Below are 21466 nucleotides of genomic sequence, written 5' to 3'. Positions count from 1 at the left end.
AAGACTACCTTTTGTTTTTGCGCCGTAGCTCTGCCAGCACCTAGGGGAACCTAGTAAACCTATACATTTTTGTAAACTAGACACCCAGGGAAATTCAGGATGGGGTGACTCGTCTGCCTACCCCCAGGTGTTGTTACCCAGAATCCCTTGCAAACCTAAATATTTGACAAAAAAAACACATTTTCCTCACATTTCTGTGGTGGAAAGTTCTGGAATCTGCGTGGATCAACAAATTTCCACCCACCCAGCGTGCCCACAGGTCTCCCGAAAAAAATGGTACCTCACTTGCGTGGGTAGGCATAGTGGCTGCGACATGAAACAGTGAAAAACGCAGCATGGTCGCACCTCAATTTCCCAGTGAAATTTAGCACGTTTTGGACAAAAAGACTACCTTTTGTTTTTGCGCCGTAGCTCTGCCAGCAACTAGGGAAACCTAGCAAACCTATACATATTTGAAAACTAGACACCCAGGGCAATTCAGGGTGGGGTGAATCGTCTGCCTACACCCAGGTTTTGTTACCCAGAATCCCTTGCAAACATAAAAAGTTGACCAAAAAAACACATTTTTCTCATATTTCTGTGGTGGAAAGTTCTGGAATCTGTGGGGATCAACAAATTTCCACCCACCCAGCATGCCCCCAGGTCTCCCGAAAAAAATGGTACCTCACTTGCGTGGGTAGGCATAGTGGCTGCGACATGAAACAGCGCAAAACGCAGCATGGTCGCACCTCAATTTCCCAGTGAAATTTAGCACGTTTTGGACAAAAAGACTACCTTTTGTTTTTGCGCCGTAGCTCTGCCAGCACCTAGGGAAACCTAGCACACCTATACATTTTTAAAAACTAGACACCCAGGGCAATTCGGGATGGGGTGACTCGTCTGCCTACCCCCAGGTTTTGTTACCCAGAATCCCTTGCAAACCTAAAAATGTGACAAACAAAACACATTTTCCGCACATTTCTGTGTTGGAAAGTTCTGGAATCTGCGTGGATCAACAAATTTCCACCCACCCAGCGTGCCCCCAGGTCTCCCCCAAATAATTGGTACCTCACTTGCATGGGTAGGCATAGTGGCTGCGACATGAAACCGCGCAAAACGCAGCATGGTCGCACCTCAATTTTCCAGTGAAATTTAGCACGTTTTGGACAAAAAGACTACCTTTTGTTTTTGCGCCGTAGCTCTGCCAGCACCTAGGGAAACCTAGCAAACCTATACATTTTTGAAAACTAGACACCCAGGGCAATTCAGGATGGGGTGAGTCGTCTGCCTACCCCCAGGTTTTGTTACCCAGAATCCCTTGTAAACATAAAAAGTTGACCAAAAAAACACATTTTTCTCACATTTCTGTGGTGGAAAGTTCTGGAATCTGCGGGGATCAACAAATTTCCACCCACCCAGCGTGCCCCCAGGTCTCCCGAAAAAAATGGTACCTCACTTGCGTGGGTAGGCATAGTGGCTGCGACATGAAACAGCGCAAAACGCAGCATGGTCCCACCTCAATTTCCCACGAAATTTAGCACGTTTTGGACAAAAAGACTACCTTTTGTTTTTGCGCCGTAGCTCTGCCAGCACCTATGGAAACCTAGCAAACCTATACATTTTTGAAAACTAGACAACCAGGGCAATTCAGGATGGGGTGACTCGTCTGCCTACCCCCAGGTTTTGTTACCCAGAATCCCTTGCAAACCTAAAAATTTGACCAAAAAAACACATTTTCCGCACATTTCTGTGTTGGAAAGTTCTGGAATCTGCGTGGATCAACACATTTCCACCCACCCAGCGTGCCCCCAGGTCTCCCAAAAAAAATTGTACCTCACTTGCATGGGTAGGCCTAGTGGCTGCGACATGAAACAGGGCAAAACGTAGCATGGTCGCACCTCAATTTCCCAGTGAGATTTAGCACGTTTCGGACAAAAAGACTACCTTTTGTTTTTGCGCCGTAGCTCTGCCAGGACCTAGGGAAACCTAGCAAACCTATACATTTTTGAAAACTAGACACCCAGGGCAATTCAGGATGGGGTGACTCGTCTGCCTACCCCCAGGTTTTGTTACCCAGAATCCCTTGCAAACCTAAAAATTTGACCAAAAAACACATTTTCCTCACATTTCTGTGGTGGAAAGTTCTGGAATCTGCGTGGATCAACAAATTTCCACCCACCCAGCGTGCCCCCAGGTCTCCTGAAAAAATGGTACCTCACTTGCGTGGGTAGGCATAGTGGCTGCGACATGAAACAGCGCAAAACGCAGCATGGTCGCACCTCAATTTCCCAGTGAAATTTAGCACGCTTTGGACAAAAAGACTACCTTTTCTTTTTGCGCCGAAGCTCTGCCAGCACCTAGGGAAACCTAGCAAACCTATAAATTTTTGAAAACTAGACACCCAGGGAAATTCAGGATGGGGTGACTCGTCTGCCTACCCCCAGGTGTTGTTACCCAGAATCCCTTGCAAACCTAAATATTTGACAAAAAAAACACATTTTCCTCACATTTCTGTGGTGGAAAGTTCTGGAATCTGCGTGGATCAACAAATTTCCACCCACCCAGCGTGCCCCCAGGTCTCCTGAAAAAATGGTACCTCACTTGCGTGGGTAGGCATAGTGGCTGCGACATGAAACAGCGCAAAACGCAGCATGGTCGCACCTCAATTTCCCAGTGAAATTTAGCACGTTTCGGACAAAAAGACTACCTTTTGTTTTTGCGCCGTAGCTCTGCCAGCACCTAGGGGAACCTAGTAAACCTATACATTTTTGTAAACTAGACACCCAGGGAAATTCAGGATGGGGTGACTCGTCTGCCTACCCCCAGGTGTTGTTACCCAGAATCCCTTGCAAACCTAAATATTTGACAAAAAAAACACATTTTCCTCACATTTCTGTGGTGGAAAGTTCTGGAATCTGCGTGGATCAACAAATTTCCACCCACCCAGCGTGCCCACAGGTCTCCCGAAAAAAATGGTACCTCACTTGCGTGGGTAGGCATAGTGGCTGCGACATGAAACAGTGAAAAACGCAGCATGGTCGCACCTCAATTTCCCAGTGAAATTTAGCACGTTTTGGACAAAAAGACTACCTTTTCTTTTTGCGCCGTAGCTCTGCCAGCACCTAGGGAAACCTAGCAAACCTATAAATTTTTGAAAACTAGACAGCCAGGGCAATGAAGGATGGGGTGACTCGTCTGCCTACCCCCAGGTTTTGTTACCCAGAATCCCTTGCAAACATAAAAATTTGACCAAAAAAACACATTTTCCTCACATTTCTGTGGTGGAAAGTTCTGGAATCTGCGTGGATCAACAAATTTCCACCCACCCAGCGTGCCCCCAGGTCTCCCAAAAAAAATTGATACCTCACTTGCATGGGTAGGCATAGTGGCTGCGACATGAAACAGCGCAAAACGCAGCATGGTCGCACCTCAATTTCCCAGTGAAATTTAGCACGTTTTGGACAAAAAGACTACCTTTTGTTTTTGCGCCGTAGCTCTGCCAGCACCTGGGGAAACCTAGCAAACCTATACATATTTGAAAACTAGACACCCAGGGCAATTCAGGGTGGGGTGAATCGTCTGCCTACACCCAGGTTTTGTTACCCAGAATCCCTTGCAAACATAAAAAGTTGACCAAAAAAACACATTTTTCTCACATTTCTGTGGTGGAAAGTTCTGGAATCTGCGGGGATCAACAAATTTCCACCCACCCAGCGTGCCCCCAGGTCTCCCGAAAAAAATGGTACCTCACTTGCGTGGGTAGGCATAGTGGCTGCGACATGAAACAGCGCAAAACGCAGCATGGTCGCACCTCAATTTCCCAGTGAAATTTAGCACGTTTTGGACAAAAAGACTACCTTTTGTTTTTGCGCCGTAGCTCTGCCAGCACCTAGGGAAACCTAGCAAACCTATACATTTTTAAAAACTAGACACCCAGGGCAATTCGGGATGGGGTGACCCGTCTGCCTACCCCCAGGTTTTGTTACCCAGAATCCCTTGCAAACCTAAAAATGTGACAAAAAAAACACATTTTCCGCACATTTCTGTGTTGGAAAGTTCTGGAATTTGCGTGGATCAACAAATTTCCACCCACCCAGCGTGCCCCCAGGTCTCCCCCAAAAAATTGTTACCTCACTTGCATGGGTAGGCATAGTGGCTGCGACATGAAACAGCGCAAAACGCAGCATGGTCGCACCTCAATTTCCCAGTGAAATTTAGCACGTTTTGGACAAAAATACTACCTTTTGTTTTTGCGCCGTAGCTCTGCCAGCACCTAGGGAAACCTAGCTAACCTATACATTTTTGAAAACTAGACACCCAGGGCAATTCAGGATGGGGTGAGTCGTCTGCCTACCCCCAGGTTTTGTTACCCAGAATCCCTTGTAAACATAAAAAGTTGACCAAAAAAACACATTTTTCTCACATTTCTGTGGTGGAAAGTTCTGGAATCTGCAGAGATCAACAAATTTCCACCCACCCAGCGTGCCCCCAGGTCTCCCGAAAAAAATGGTACCTCACTTGCGTGGGTAGGCATAGTGGCTGCGACATGAAACAGCGCAAAACGCAGCATGGTCGCACCTCAATTTCCCAGTGAAATTTAGCACGTTTTGGACAAAAAGACTACCTTTTGTTTTTGCGCCGTAGCTCTGCCAGCACCTAGGGAAACCTAGCAAACCTATACATTTTTAAAAACTAGACACCCAGGGCAATTCGGGATGGGGTGACTCGTCTGCCTACCCCCAGGTTTTGTTACCCAGAATCCCTTGCAAACCTAAAAATGTGACAAAAAAACACATTTTCCGCACATTTCTGTGTTGGAAAGTTCTGGAATCTGCGTGGATCAACAAATTTCCACCCACCCAGCGTGCCCCCAGGTCTCCCAAAAAAAATTGGTACCTCACTTGCATGGGTAGGCATAGTGGCTGCGACATGAAACAGCGCAAAACGCAGCATGGTCGCACCTCAATTTCCCAGTGAAATTTAGCACGTTTTGGACAAAAAGACTACCTTTTGTTTTTGCGCCGTAGCTCTGCCAGCACCTAGGGAAACCTAGCAAACCTATACATTTTTGAAAACTAGACACCCAGCGCAATTCAGGATGGGGTGAGTCGTCTGCCTACCCCCAGGTTTTGTTACCCAGAATCCCTTGTAAACATAAAAAGTTGACCAAAAAACCACATTTTTCTCACATTTCTGTGGTGGAAAGTTCTGGAATCTGCGGGGATCAACAAATTTCCACCCACCCAGCGTGCCCCCAGGTCTCCCGAAAAAAAATGGTACCTCATTTGCGTGGGTAGGCATAGTGGCTGCGACATGAAACAGCGCAAAACGCAGCATGGTCGCACCTCAATTTCCCAGTGAAATTTAGCACGTTTCGGACAAAAAGACTACCTTTTGTTTTTGCGCCGTAGCTCTGCCAGCACCTAGGGAAACCTAGCAAACCTATACATTTTTGAAAACTAGACACCCAGGGCAATTCGGGATGGGGTGACTCGTCTGCCTACCCCCAGGTTTTGTTACCCAGAATCCCTTGCAAACCTAAAAATTTGACCAAAAAAACAAATTTTCCGCACATTTCTGTGTTGGAAAGTTCTGGAATCTACGTGGATCAACAAATTTCCACCCACCCAGCGTGCCCCCTGGTCTCCCAAAAAAATTGTACCTCACTTGCATGGGTAGGCCTAGTGGCTGCGACATGAAACAGCGCAAAACGCAGCATGGTCGCACCTCAATTTCCCAGTGAAATTTAGCACGTTTCGGACAAAAAGACTACCTTTTGTTTTTGCGCCGTAGCTCTGCCAGGACCTAGGGAAACCTAGCAAACCTATACATTTTTGAAAACTAGACACCCAGGGCAATTCAGGATGGGGTGACTCGTCTGCCTACCCCCAGGTTTTGTTACCCAGAATCCCTTGCAAACCTAAACATTTGACAAAAAAAACACATTTTCCGCACATTTCTGTGTTGGAAAGTTCTGGAATCTGCGTGGATCAACACATTTCCACCCACCCAGCGTGCCCCCAGGTCTCCCAAAAAAAATGGTACCTCACTTGCATGGGTAGGCCTAGTGGCTGCGACATGAAACAGCGCAAAACGCAGCATGGTCGCACCTCAATTTCCCAGTGAAATTTAGCACGTTTCGGACAAAAAGACTACCTTTTGTTTTTGCGCCGTAGCTCTGCCAGGACCTAGGGAAACCTAGCAAACCTATACATTTTTGAAAACTAGACACCCAGGGCAATTCAGGATGGGGTGACTCGTCTGCCTACCCCCAGGTTTTGTTATCCAGAATCCCTTGCAAACCTACAAATTTGACCAAAAAACACATTTTCCTCACATTTCTGTGGTGGAAAGTTCTGGAATCTGCGTGGATCAACAAATTTCCACCCACCCAGCGTGCCCCCAGGTCTCTCGAAAAAAATGGTACCTCACTTGCGTGGGTAGGCATAGTGGCTGCGACATGAAACAGCGCAAAACGCAGCATGGTCGCACCTCAATTTCCCAGTGAAATTTAGCACGTTTTGGACAAAAAGACTACCTTTTGTTTTTGCACCGTAGCTCTGCCAGCACCTATGGAAACCTAGCAAACCTATACATTTTTGAAAACTAGACAACCAGGACAATTCAGGATGGGGTGACTCGTCTGCCTACCCCCAGGTTTTGTTACCCAGAATCCCTTGCAAACATAAAAATTTGACCAAAAAAACACATTTTCCTCACATTTCTGTGGTGGAAAGTTCTGGAATCTGCGTGGATCAACAAATTTCCACCCACCCAGCGTGCCCCCAGGTCTCCCAAAAAAAATTGGTACCTCACTTGCATGGGTAGGCATAGTGGCTGCGACATGAAACAGCGCAAAACGCAGCATGGTCGCACCTCAATTTCCCAGTGAAATTTAGCACGTTTTGGACAAAAAGACTACCTTTTGTTTTTGCGCCGTAGCTCTGCCAGCAACTAGGGAAACCTAGCAAACCTATACATATTTGAAAACTAGACACCCAGGGCAATTCAGGGTGGGGTGAATCGTCTGCCTACACCCAGGTTTTGTTACCCAGAATCCCTTGCAAACATAAAAAGTTGACCAAAAAAACACATTTTTCTCACATTTCTGTGGTGGAAAGTTCTGGAATCTGTGGGGATCAACAAATTTCCACCCACCCAGCATGCCCCCAGGTCTCCCGAAAAAAATGGTACCTCACTTGCGTGGGTAGGCATAGTGGCTGCGACATGAAACAGCGCAAAACGCAGCATGGTCGCACCTCAATTTCCCAGTGAAATTTAGCACGTTTTGGACAAAAAGACTACCTTTTGTTTTTGCGCCGTAGCTCTGCCAGCACCTAGGGAAACCTAGCACACCTATACATTTTTAAAAACTAGACACCCAGGGCAATTCGGGATGGGGTGACTCGTCTGCCTACCCCCAGGTTTTGTTACCCAGAATCCCTTGCAAACCTAAAAATGTGACAAACAAAACACATTTTCCGCACATTTCTGTGTTGGAAAGTTCTGGAATCTGCGTGGATCAACAAATTTCCACCCACCCAGCGTGCCCCCAGGTCTCCCAAAAAAAATTGGTACCTCACTTGCATGGGTAGGTGTGAGAAGTTGGCCTGGTAGGGGATGTTTCCAATTCTGGAACCACCTACTACCTGACCAAACAATCCCTTATGGTGTCTGGTTGTAAGTCAACCTTATTAGACAAGCTATCCTAGGGGTAGCATGGACTAAGCAGCCTAAAGGCTTAACTTAAGAGGTCGTGTTAAGCGAGCTGTTTTACCACATACAATCCTGTAATACCAAATGAAAGGACACCACACAAGTATATATTATAAAAATATATGTGTTTATTACTAAAAACAATCCCCAGTATTCTTTATGAATAAAGGGGCACAAGCGTTAAATCAAAAAGCACTGTTTAAACATACAAGTTGCACAATTATGGATGAGGGCGGGGGGCCACTCAAACCATATACTAAACAAGTGGTATAAGAGAGGCCACTCGAACAGTGGTTAGGCCTAGGGCCTAGGGAATCGCTGGGAGCAGTCAGGACAAGCAATGCTGAAGTCGGGAATGGCCCTCGAGATTCGGGAGATGTGCGGAAAGCGCACGCATGCACCAATGTTAACCAATGGTGCGTAAAAGTCAAATAGTTAAAGTTTAAGGACACTTCCGCTGAACCTAGAGGAACAAAACTTAACACACAGACCCTAGAGGTGTGCACCAGTGTGGGAACACCGGCGGAGCAAAGTTACCTCACCCACAGGAAGTGGGTGCACAGGGTCGAAGTGGCGTCGGGTTTTGACACGCAGGCTCTTGGTGCTTGAAGCTGAAAGGGCTGCAGGCAGGGTGAAGACGAAGTGTCCGGTGGAGTCCAAGGGTGGACTCAAGTTGTAGAGTACCTGAAAGCAGAGGGGACAGAGTCTGGGTCACTCAGCAGTGACCAGGGTGGAACCAGGACGGAACCAGGCAATGTCGGGCGCAATCAGGTGGTCGTCGAGGCGCTTCTCTTCGCTGTCACGTGGGCTCTGGGGCATCTGCGACGTCCAGGAGCAGGTCACGATCTGTCCCACGCAGGCTCTCACCGTCGGTGCAGTCGGTTTCCGGTTTGGAGCAAACAAGCCTTGGTAAGAGCAATCCACGCGGGATTGGAAGATGGCGTCTTACTCGGACCAGGAAGGTCAGAGTCGGGGCTCCCTTTCAGGGGAGCTGGTGTGGATCTGGAGCAACCAGAATCACGAGTCTTCTTTTGTAGTTCGTCGGCACAGGGACCAAAAGCCAGCTGGCAAGTGACCGGGCCAACGCGTTGAGCCAAATCGTGCCAAAGGGCCCCACGCAGCACTCGTCGAGTGTGGAGGGCTGAACTTCGGCTCAGGAGTAGCTCAGGGTGGGGGCTTCTCAAACCCCGGTGTACAGCTTCGAGGGTCACTCGTGGGCTGCACGGTCAGCGTCTCGTGGTCACTTCAAGATGGCGTGCCCCACGCTTCCGGTCGCCCTCACGGGTCTCAGCTTTGCAGGGACTGTGGATCGGGCTGTTAGAAGCTGGGCAGGCTTGATCTCGTCGATCTCAGTCGCTCGAGTTCCGGCGGGAACTGCAACTAAGTAGACGTCGAGGGCTGGATGGTGCCTGCTGCTGCAGGGTGGTCACTCCTTGACCACAAGGGAGATTCTTCGGGCTTCCACGTTGAGATGGAGGGCGAAGGGTCCAGAATATCGTTTCAAATGTTTCTTCCAGGAAATCTGATGTGCATTGGCACTGCTCCCACTCTTATTCGAATCTGGTGGGCGTGATTACCTGCTAGGTCCCCTCCTATGGGTGGGACCCAGGAAGTGGGTGGATACACCCCCTTCCTTTGATCCAGGCCGCCCTGGCACGAGGGCTGGAGTGCCCCAGAACCGGTTTGGCCGGATTATGCAAGGGGCAGCCTTGTGCGCCCCAGGCAGTGTCTGGTTTCTTTCAAACCTCCCTGCTACAATACACTATCTCCTGTCTGGAGGGCGGTGACACCCTCCTGTGACAGGAAACCCTTTGTCCAGGACCCCCTTGACTGGGTTTCGGTCAGCTCCAGGGGTCCAGACATTTGTCTGTGGCAGAGGCATCCATTTTGTGGATCTTAAGGCCTTTGGAGAAATCAACCGCATTAAAGTGAAGTAACATGTCTTACCCCTCTAGAGGGGTGGAATGCCATCCCCGTCGCCAGAACTGGCGAGGGGATGGTATTCCAAAGCGTATGACACCTTACACGACATGTTTTGATAAAGCCAAACCAAAGTTGCTAAATAACCGCGAGGATTATAAGGCACTTAATAGTATATGGTATGGCATTATCCTGAAACAGCTTAGGGATTTGTTCCCGACGGCTGCAGACAGGCTCAGCTCATGCTAGAGCTCCATCTCACATAAAAACCATGCACCCAGCCTCCAGGATTGGTGAGGCCTGTCTATAGGAGTGGCTCACAGGTTTACATGTGTCCAGATATAGGTTTAGACATAGGTATACTATATCTAAGCAAGGGGTGTGTACACCACCTTACCCCAGCTGAGTGATCAGCCAGTTGTGTCAATTTAAGAACCAGCCAGGGGTGGCAAAAGATATGCTGCAGCCCCTGGTAGGCCTTAGTGGCTCCTGTGCCCTGTGCACCTATAGTGCATTCTACAGGGGCTGACAAGGAGTCCATTTCCAATTGGTATGTACCTAGGGTACATGGAATCCATTTTACAGAGAGAGCAGATGGCCTGGGGCCCTGATTAGCAGGGAACCAGGTCAACTAAGTCAAAAAACCAGCTAAACACAGGCAAAAAATCTGGGGTAACCATAGTCAGGTAGCCACCTTCCTACATAACCCCCCCCCAAACGAAAGGAGATAAGGCTATCCTTGGCCAGGTAAGCCTATATTGCCTGAGTGGCCATATAAGGAAGTACCTGCACTAGCATGGGTACCCCCTGTCTCATGGTCCACTAAGCAGTCCCTCACCCTTTGGGTATTAGAGGGTCTCCACCATAGGGAATCACTACCTTGGGTGTGTTTATGCAAAGTTAAAGGCTGGTTTGGATATGGAGTATTGAAGTGAGGCTCTACTAATTTAGGGCTTAGCTTCCTCCAATTATCTTCCACCATGTGTGCCTTTCTCTCTTTAACTGAGTTGCACTGTGCTCTCAGGGTCAACCTCTGGCTACCTAAAGCTGGAGGCTGGGTCCCTCTGTTTGGCTTGCTGGAGGGACAGTTCAGGTTTGGGCCCTTTGGGTCCCAGGTTTGGCTGTGCCCAACAGAATCCATCTGGGGGAGGTCCCTAACTGTTTTTAAGGGGGCTCCCTCAGGAGTTTTTAAAGTTTTCACCTTACTAGGGCTACTAGTTTTGGTGCACCTAATCTTTTGATGGGGGTGCTTTATTTGACAGGGGGCCCTCTGGGTCTCACTGTCCTTCTTGTCCTCTGCAGCCCTGGGCTGGCTAAGGCAAGGGAGAGAGGGGCAGGTTACCTGCTCCAGACTGGGTCCCACCTGAGAAGGGTCCACTGACATCAGAGGTTCTGTCAGGCTACGCCCAACCACCTCTGGGGCAGTTCCTTCATCAGGGGTAAGATCAGTTCCCTGAGGAGGCTGATCCTGTCCTAAAGTCTGGTGAGGGGGAGATTTCTCTTCCTCCTCCATGCTCTCAGTTTGTGTGGAGTTATCCATCATTTCAGGTTTCACAACACACGTGTCAGTTTGAGTTTGGGCTGTGGCCATCACAGCCCCACCAACCTTTTCAGGAGGAGACTCAGTTTGGGTTTCTGCTGTTATCATAACAGCTTTGCTATTCTGTTCAGGAAGAGCTTTTGCTAAAGATGGGGCAGGGAGTATCTCCGCCCTACCAACCTTTTCAGGAAGGACATCTTGAATTGGGGCTGTAGCCATTACAGCCCCACTAACCTTTCCATTGGAATTTACCATTCTAGAATGGATTTCCTGTTCAACCCCAGCCCAGGCTGAGATTTCTAAATCATTACCCAGTAGACAGTCTACAGGCAAGTTTGGGGACACTGCCACTCTCTTTGGGCCAGTGACACCTCCCCAGCTGAGACTTACTACTGCCATGGGATGATTTGTTTGGATGCCATCAATGTTTATTACCTGGTATGTGGCACCAGGTAAAAGTTGCTTAGAGGGGACTATGCCATCAGCCACCATGGTGATGCTAGCCCCTGTGTCTCTAAAAGCTTCAACTCTTAAACCATTGATGATGGGTTCTTGTCTATACTTGCTCAAAGTATTTGGGCAAGCAGAGAAGTTGGCAAACCCCATGCCAGCCTCATAAACAAGATCATTGGGTGATGGGGACCTGGATAGGCCAGGGTCCACCTGATTTCCAAAAGTAAACCCACCCAGATTCCTGGGTGTGCTTCCACTTCCTGGGGGATTACTGCTGACAGTAACAGGAGGTGTTGAAGCTGGCTTTGGAGGTATATTTTCTTTATTGTTATTCTTGGGACAACAGCTGTCTGTTTTGTAATGCCCCACCTGTTTACAGGGATAACAATAGGGTTTTTTCTCAGTTGAGGAAGTGTCTTGGGACCCACCCCCATCCTTGGAGTTTTGGGGCCCTGGGGAAGTCTTTTCTTTACTTTTATCCCCACCCTTGTCTTGAGGCTTGGTAGACTCCTTCTTCTGGTTACTGTCCTGATTCTTAGGCCTAATCCTGGTTCTGACCCATTTGTCTGCCTTCTTTCCCAATTCTTGGGGAGAGGTCAGATCAGAGTCTACCAGGTGCTGGTGTAAGAGCTGGTTCTGACAATTACTTAGGATCTGCTCCCTCATAATCAAATTATACAATCCTGTAAAGTCATGTACTTTGCTGCCATGTAGCCAACCCTCCAGAGCCTTAGTAGCACAATCTACAAAATCAGTCCAGTCCTGAGTCTGTGTCTTCTGGGTATCTCTGAACTTCAACCTGTACTGTTCAGTGGTTAAGCCAAACCCATCTATCAGAACACTCTTCAGGACTTTGTATTTGTTTGCATCCTCATGTCTGACAGTGAGGAGCTTGTCCCTCCCTTTCTCTGAAAAGGAGTACCATAAGATTGCTGCCCACTGTTCCTCAGGAACCTGCTGTACCATGCAGGCTCTCTCAAGAGCAGTCATCCATTTGTGGATGTCATCCCCTTCTTTGAAGGGGGGCACAATCTTTGTCAGGTTTCTACTATCATAGGACCTGGGTTTCTCTTTTGGAATATTGCTGCCACCAGTGGCATCTAAGCCACACAATTTTTGCTCTCTTGCCAAGGCAAGTTTAGCTTGAGCTAAGGTAAGCTTAGCTTGACTCAGGGCTACCTCCTCTCTCTCTATCTGGAGTCTGACAGCCCTCATTCTAGCCCTATGCTCAGCTTTCTGAGAAGCACTCATGCCTCTCTCTGATTCTCTGGAGGCACTAGAAAGATGAGAGTCCCCTGAGGGAGATCTCACTCTTCTGTTGCCTGGGAGAATCACATGTTGGGTTCTGGGGAGGTGCTGGCCCTCTCCATTCCCCAGTAGGTCCAAGTTGGCCTGGCTAAGCCTACCAACTGGAACCTGGCTACCCTGATCCTGTACTTGTGAGTCCCCACCATCTGAGTCCTCATCCAAGTCATCATCATCCTCCTCTTCAGGGGGATCAACTACAGGGGGGTTCCCTCCAGTTCCTGTATCTAGGGAAGCTGCTTTTGCCTTCTCTAAGTCATCCTGTTCTAGGATTTCTACCAGGATTAGGCAGGTGGGGCTTCTGCCCCTTTTTAACCCTCTTGCTTTGCACAAGACAATCAAGTCTCTGCGGGTTAGTTTGTCATATCCAGAAGTTGCCTGGGTAGGGTCAACTGTCACAGGACTAGACCCTGAGGCCTTTCCTGTGTCGGACATGGTTACTAGTGAGGTGTAAGTGGTGCACTTACCTACACTAAGTGTTTTCCTACTGGACCTTGCTAGTGAGTTGTAGTCAGGGGTGTGCTACTCCCTTCAACCTACAACTACTAAGTTCAGTAGAACTTAATATGCTAAGCTTTTGATTTTATATGTACCTAGAGGTACTTGATGTGATCTTTCAATTTGATATAAAGATTGCAATGGTAAAACAACAGCAAGCTCAAATCCGCACCGCTGCTCACCAATGTGAGAAGTTGGCCTGGTAGGGGATGTTTCCAATTCTGGAACCACCTACTACCTGACCAAACAATCCCTTATGGTGTCTGGTTGTAAGTCAACCTTATTAGACAAGCTATCCTAGGGGTAGCATGGACTAAGCAGCCTAAAGGCTTAACTTAAGAGGTCGTGTTAAGCGAGCTGTTTTACCACATACAATCCTGTAATACCAAATGAAAGGACACCACACAAGTATATATTATAAAAATATATGTGTTTATTACTAAAAACAATCCCCAGTATTCTTTATGAATAAAGGGGCACAAGCGTTAAATCAAAAAGCACTGTTTAAACATACAAGTTGCACAATTATGGATGAGGGCGGGGGGCCACTCAAACCATATACTAAACAAGTGGTATAAGAGAGGCCACTCGAACAGTGGTTAGGCCTAGGGCCTAGGGAATCGCTGGGAGCAGTCAGGACAAGCAATGCTGAAGTCGGGAATGGCCCTCGAGATTCGGGAGATGTGCGGAAAGCGCACGCATGCACCAATGTTAACCAATGGTGCGTAAAAGTCAAATAGTTAAAGTTTAAGGACACTTCCGCTGAACCTAGAGGAACAAAACTTAACACACAGACCCTAGAGGTGTGCACCAGTGTGGGAACACCGGCGGAGCAAAGTTACCTCACCCACAGGAAGTGGGTGCACAGGGTCGAAGTGGCGTCGGGTTTTGACACGCAGGCTCTTGGTGCTTGAAGCTGAAAGGGCTGCAGGCAGGGTGAAGACGAAGTGTCCGGTGGAGTCCAAGGGTGGACTCAAGTTGTAGAGTACCTGAAAGCAGAGGGGACAGAGTCTGGGTCACTCAGCAGTGACCAGGGTGGAACCAGGACGGAACCAGGCAATGTCGGGCGCAATCAGGTGGTCGTCGAGGCGCTTCTCTTCGCTGTCACGTGGGCTCTGGGGCATCTGCGACGTCCAGGAGCAGGTCACGATCTGTCCCACGCAGGCTCTCACCGTCGGTGCAGTCGGTTTCCGGTTTGGAGCAAACAAGCCTTGGTAAGAGCAATCCACGCGGGATTGGAAGATGGCGTCTTACTCGGACCAGGAAGGTCAGAGTCGGGGCTCCCTTTCAGGGGAGCTGGTGTGGATCTGGAGCAACCAGAATCACGAGTCTTCTTTTGTAGTTCGTCGGCACAGGGACCAAAAGCCAGCTGGCAAGTGACCGGGCCAACGCGTTGAGCCAAATCGTGCCAAAGGGCCCCACGCAGCACTCGTCGAGTGTGGAGGGCTGAACTTCGGCTCAGGAGTAGCTCAGGGTGGGGGCTTCTCAAACCCCGGTGTACAGCTTCGAGGGTCACTCGTGGGCTGCACGGTCAGCGTCTCGTGGTCACTTCAAGATGGCGTGCCCCACGCTTCCGGTCGCCCTCACGGGTCTCAGCTTTGCAGGGACTGTGGATCGGGCTGTTAGAAGCTGGGCAGGCTTGATCTCGTCGATCTCAGTCGCTCGAGTTCCGGCGGGAACTGCAACTAAGTAGACGTCGAGGGCTGGATGGTGCCTGCTGCTGCAGGGTGGTCACTCCTTGACCACAAGGGAGATTCTTCGGGCTTCCACGTTGAGATGGAGGGCGAAGGGTCCAGAATATCGTTTCAAATGTTTCTTCCAGGAAATCTGATGTGCATTGGCACTGCTCCCACTCTTATTCGAATCTGGTGGGCGTGATTACCTGCTAGGTCCCCTCCTATGGGTGGGACCCAGGAAGTGGGTGGATACACCCCCTTCCTTTGATCCAGGCCGCCCTGGCACGAGGGCTGGAGTGCCCCAGAACCGGTTTGGCCGGATTATGCAAGGGGCAGCCTTGTGCGCCCCAGGCAGTGTCTGGTTTCTTTCAAACCTCCCTGCTACAATACACTATCTCCTGTCTGGAGGGCGGTGACACCCTCCTGTGACAGGAAACCCTTTGTCCAGGACCCCCTTGACTGGGTTTCGGTCAGCTCCAGGGGTCCAGACATTTGTCTGTGGCAGAGGCATCCATTTTGTGGATCTTAAGGCCTTTGGAGAAATCAACCGCATTAAAGTGAAGTAACATGTCTTACCCCTCTAGAGGGGTGGAATGCCATCCCCGTCGCCAGAACTGGCGAGGGGATGGTATTCCAAAGCGTATGACACCTTACACGACATGTTTTGATAAAGCCAAACCAAAGTTGCTAAATAACCGCGAGGATTATAAGGCACTTAATAGTATATGGTATGGCATTATCCTGAAACAGCTTAGGGATTTGTTCCCGACGGCTGCAGACAGGCTCAGCTCATGCTAGAGCTCCATCTCACATAAAAACCATGCACCCAGCCTCCAGGATTGGTGAGGCCTGTCTATAGGAGTGGCTCACAGGTTTACATGTGTCCAGATATAGGTTTAGACATAGGTATACTATATCTAAGCAAGGGGTGTGTACACCACCTTACCCCAGCTGAGTGATCAGCCAGTTGTGTCAATTTAAGAACCAGCCAGGGGTGGCAAAAGATATGCTGCAGCCCCTGGTAGGCCTTAGTGGCTCCTGTGCCCTGTGCACCTATAGTGCATTCTACAGGGGCTGACAAGGAGTCCATTTCCAATTGGTATGTACCTAGGGTACATGGAATCCATTTTACAGAGAGAGCAGATGGCCTGGGGCCCTGATTAGCAGGGAACCAGGTCAACTAAGTCAAAAAACCAGCTAAACACAGGCAAAAAATCTGGGGTAACCATAGTCAGGTAGCCACCTTCCTACAGTAGGCATAGTGGCTGCGACATGAAACCGCGCAAAACGCAGCATGGTCGCACCTCAATTTTCCAGTGAAATTTAGCACGTTTTGGACAAAAAGACTACCTTTTGTTTTTGCGCCGTAGCTCTGCCAGCACCTAGGGAAACCTAGCAAACCTATACATTTTTGAAAACTAGACACCCAGGGCAATTCAGGATGGGGTGAGTCGTCTGCCTACCCCCAGGTTTTGTTACCCAGAATCCCTTGTAAACATAAAAAGTTGACCAAAAAAACACATTTTTCTCACATTTCTGTGGTGGAAAGTTCTGGAATCTGCGGGGATCAACAAATTTCCACCCACCCAGCGTGCCCCCAGGTCTCCCGAAAAAAATGGTACCTCACTTGCGTGGGTAGGCATAGTGGCTGCGACATGAAACAGCGCAAAACGCAGCATGGTCGCACCTCAATTTCCCAGTGAAATTTAGCATGTTTCGGACAAAAAGACTACCTTTTGTTTTTGCGCCGTAGCTCTGCCAGGACCTAGGGAAACCTAGCAAACCTATACATTTTTCGAAAACTAGACACCCAGGGCAATTCAGGATGGGGTGACTCGTCTGCCTACCCCCAGGTTTTGTTACCCAGAATCCCTTGCAAACCTACAAATTTGACAAAAAAACACATTTTCCTCACATTTCTGTGGTGGAAAGTTCTGGAATCTGCGTGGATCAACAAATTTCCACCCACCCAGCGTGCCCCCAGGTCTCTCGAAAAAAATGGTACCTCACTTGCGTGGGTAGGCATAGTGGCTGCGACATGAAACAGCGCAAAACGCAGCATGGTCGCACCTCAATTTCCCAGTGAAATTTAGCACGTTTTGGACAAAAAGACTACCTTTTGTTTTTGCGCCATAGCTCTGCCAGCACCTATGGAAACCTAGCAAACCTATACATTTTTGAAAACTAGACAACCAGGGCAATTCAGGATGGGGTGACTCGTCTGCCTACCCCCAGGTTTTGTTACCCAGAATCCCTTGCAAACCTAAAAATTTGACCAAAAAACACATTTTCCTCACATTTCTGTGGTGGAAAGTTCTGGAATCTGCGTGGATCAACAAATTTCCACCCACCCAGCGTGCCCCCAGGTCTCTCGAAAAAAATGATACCTCACTTGCGTGGGTAGGCATAGTGGCTGCGACATGAAACAGCGCAAAACGCAGCATGGTCGCACCTCAATTTCCCAGTGAAATTTAGCATGTTATGGACAAAAAGTCTACCTTTTGTTTTTGCACCGTAGCTCTGTCAGCACCTATGGAAACCTAGCAAACCTATACATTTTTGAAAACTAGACAACGAGGGCAATTCAGGATGGGGTGACTCGTCTGCCTACCCCCAGGTTTTGTTACCCAGAATCCCTTGCAAACCAAACAATTTGACAAAAAAACACATTTTTCTCACATTTCTGTGGTGGAAAGTTCTGGAATCTGCGTGGATCAACAAATTTTCACCAACCCAGCGTGCCCCCAGGTCTCCCGAAAAAAATGGTACCTCACTTGCGTGGGTAGGCATAGTGGCTGCGACATGAAACAGCGCAAAACGCAGCATGGTCGCACCTCAATTTCCCAGTGAAATTTAGCACGTTTCGGACAAAAAGACTACCTTTTGTTTTTGCTCCGTAGCTCTGCCAGCACCTAGGGGAACCTAGTAAACCTATACATTTTTGTAAACTAGACACCCAGGGAAATTCAGGATGGGGTGACTCGTCTGCCTACCCCCAGGTGTTGTTACCCAGAATCCCTTGCAAACCTAAATATTTGACAAAAAAAACACATTTTCCTCACATTTCTGTGGTGGAAAGTTCTGGAATCTGCGTGGATCAACAAATTTCCACCCACCCAGCGTGCCCCCAGGTCTCCTGAAAAAATGGTACCTCATTTGCGTGGGTAGGCATAGTGGCTGCGACATGAAACAGCGCAAAACGCAGCATGGTCGCACCTCAATTTCCCAGTGAAATTTAGCACGCTTTGGACAAAAAGACTACCTTTTCTTTTTGCGCCGAAGCTCTGCCAGCACCTAGGGAAACCTAGCAAACCTATAAATTTTTGAAAACTAGACAGCCAGGGCAATGAAGGATGGGGTGACTCGTCTGCCTACCCCCAGGTTTTGTTACCCAGAATCCCTTGCAAACATAAAAATTTGACAAAAAAAACACATTTTCCTCACATTTCTGTGGTGGAAAGTTCTGGAATCTGCGTGGATCAACAAATTTCCACCCACCCAGCGTGCCCACAGGTCTCCCGAAAAAAATGGTACCTCACTTGCGTGGGTAGGCATAGTGGCTGCGACATGAAACAGTGAAAAACGCAGCATGGTCGCACCTCAATTTCCCAGTGAAATTTAGCACGTTTTGGACAAAAAGACTACCTTTTCTTTTTGCGCCGTAGCTCTGCCAGCAACTAGGGAAACCTAGCAAACCTATAAATTTTTGAAAACTAGACAGCCAGGGCAATGAAGGATGGGGTGACTCGTCTGCCTACCCCCAGGTTTTGTTACCCAGAATCCCTTGCAAACATAAAAATTTGACCAAAAAAACACATTTTTCTCACATTTCTGTGGTGGAAAGTTCTGGAATCTGCGTGGATCAACAAATTTCCACCCACCCAGCGTGCCCCCAGGTCTCCCAAAAAAAATTGATACCTCACTTGCATGGGTAGGCATAGTGGCTGCGACATGAAACAGCGCAAAACGCAGCATGGTCGCACCTCAATTTCCCAGTGAAATTTAGCACGTTTTGGACAAAAAGACTACCTTTTGTTTTTGCGCCGTAGCTCTGCCAGCACCTGGGGAAACCTAGCAAACCTATACATATTTGAAAACTAGACACCCAGGGCAATTCAGGGTGGGGTGAATCGTCTGCCTACACCCAGGTTTTGTTACCCAGAATCCCTTGCAAACATAAAAAGTTGACCAAAAAAACACATTTTTCTCACATTTCTGTGGTGGAAAGTTCTGGAATCTGCGGGGATCAACAAATTTCCACCCACCCAGCGTGCCCCCAGGTCTCCCGAAAAAAATGGTACCTCACTTGCGTGGGTAGGCATAGTGGCTGCGACATGAAACAGCGCAAAACGCAGCATGGTCGCACCTCAATTTCCCAGTGAAATTTAGCACGTTTTGGACAAAAAGACTACCTTTTGTTTTTGCGCCGTAGCTCTGCCAGCACCTAGGGAAACCTAGCAAACCTATACATTTTTAAAAACTAGACACCCAGGGCAATTCGGGATGGGGTGACTCGTCTGCCTACCCCCAGGTTTTGTTACCCAGAATCCCTTGCAAACCTAAAAATGTGACAAAAAAAACACATTTTCCGCACATTTCTGTGTTGGAAAGTTCTGGAATTTGCGTGGATCAACAAATTTCCACCCACCCAGCGTGCCCCCAGGTTTCCCCAAAAAAATTGTTACCTCACTTGCATGGGTAGGCATAGTGGCTGCGACATGAAACAGCGCAAAACGCAGCATGGTCGCACCTCAATTTCCCAGTGAAATTTAGCACGTTTTGGACAAAAATACTACCTTTTGTTTTTGCGCCGTAGCTCTGCCAGCACCTAGGGAAACCTAGCTAACCTATACATTTTTGAAAACTAGACACCCAGGGCAATTCAGGATGGGGTGAGTCGTCTGCCTACCCCCAGGTTTTGTTACCCAGAATCCCTTGTAAACATAAAAAGTTGACCAAAAAAACACATTTTTCTCACATTTCTGTGGTGGAAAGTTCTGGAATCTGCGGGGATCAACAAATTTCCACCCACCCAGCGTGCCCCCAGGTCTCCCAAAAAAAATGGTACCTCACTTGCGTGGGTAGGCATAGTGGCTGCGACATGAAACAGCGCAAAACGCAGCATGGTCGCACCTCAATTTCCCAGTGAAATTTAGCACGTTTCGGACAAAAAGACTACCTTTTGTTTTTGCGCCGTAGCTCTGCCAGCACCTAGGGAAACCTAGCAAACCTATACATTTTTAAAAACTACACACTCAGGGCAATTCGGGATGGGGTGACTCGTCTGCCTACCCCCAGGTTTTGTTACCCAGAATCCCTTTCAAACCTAAAAATTTGACAAAAAAAACACATTTTCCGCACATTTCTGTGTTGGAAAGTTCTGGAATCTGCGTGGATCAACAAATTTCCACCCACCCAGCGTGCCCCCTGGTCTCCCAAAAAAAATTGTACCTCACTTGCATGGGTAGGCCTAGTGGCTGCGACATGAAACAGCGCAAAACGCAGCATGGTCGCACCTCAATTTCCCAGTGAAATTTAGCACGTTTCAGACAAAAAGACTACCTTTTGTTTTTGCGCCGTAGCTCTGCCAGGACCTAGGGAAACCTAGCAAACCTATACATTTTTGAAAACTAGACACCCAGGGCAATTCAGGATGGGGTGACTCGTCTGCCTACCCCCAGGTGTTGTTACCCAGAATCCCTTGCAAACATAAAAATTTGACAAAAAAAACACATTTTCCTCACATTTCTGTGGTGGAAAGTTCTGGAATCTGCGTGGATCAACAAATTTCCACCCACCCAGCGTGCCCACAGGTCTCCCGAAAAAAATGGTACCTCACTTGCGTGGGTAGGCATAGTGGCTGCGACATGAAACAGTGAAAAACGCAGCATGGTCGCACCTCATTTTCCCAGTGAAATTTAGCACGTTTTGGACAAAAAGACTACCTTTTCTTTTTGCGCCGTAGCTCTGCCAGCACCTAGGGAAACCTAGCAAACCTATAAATTTTTGAAAACTAGACAGCCAGGGCAATGAAGGATGGGGTGACTCGTCTGCCTACCCCCAGGTTTTGTTACCCAGAATCCCTTGCAAACATAAAAATTTGACAAAAAAAACACATTTTCCTCACATTTCTGTGGTGGAAAGTTCTGGAATCTGCGTGGATCAACAAATTTCCACCCACCCAGCGTGCCCACAGGTCTCCCGAAAAAAATGGTACCTCACTTGCGTGGGTAGGCATAGTGGCTGCGACATGAAACAGTGAAAAACGCAGCATGGTCGCACCTCAATTTCCCAGTGAAATTTAGCACGTTTTGGACAAAAAGACTACCTTTTCTTTTTGCGCCGTAGCTCTGCCAGCACCTAGGGAAACCTAGCAAAC

The sequence above is a fragment of the Lissotriton helveticus genome, chromosome 2_1, assembly GCF_964261635.1.
Source record: "Lissotriton helveticus chromosome 2_1, aLisHel1.1, whole genome shotgun sequence".
Lineage (NCBI taxonomy): Eukaryota > Metazoa > Chordata > Amphibia > Caudata > Salamandridae > Lissotriton > Lissotriton helveticus.
Note: the sequence above shows the minus strand (reverse complement) of the source record.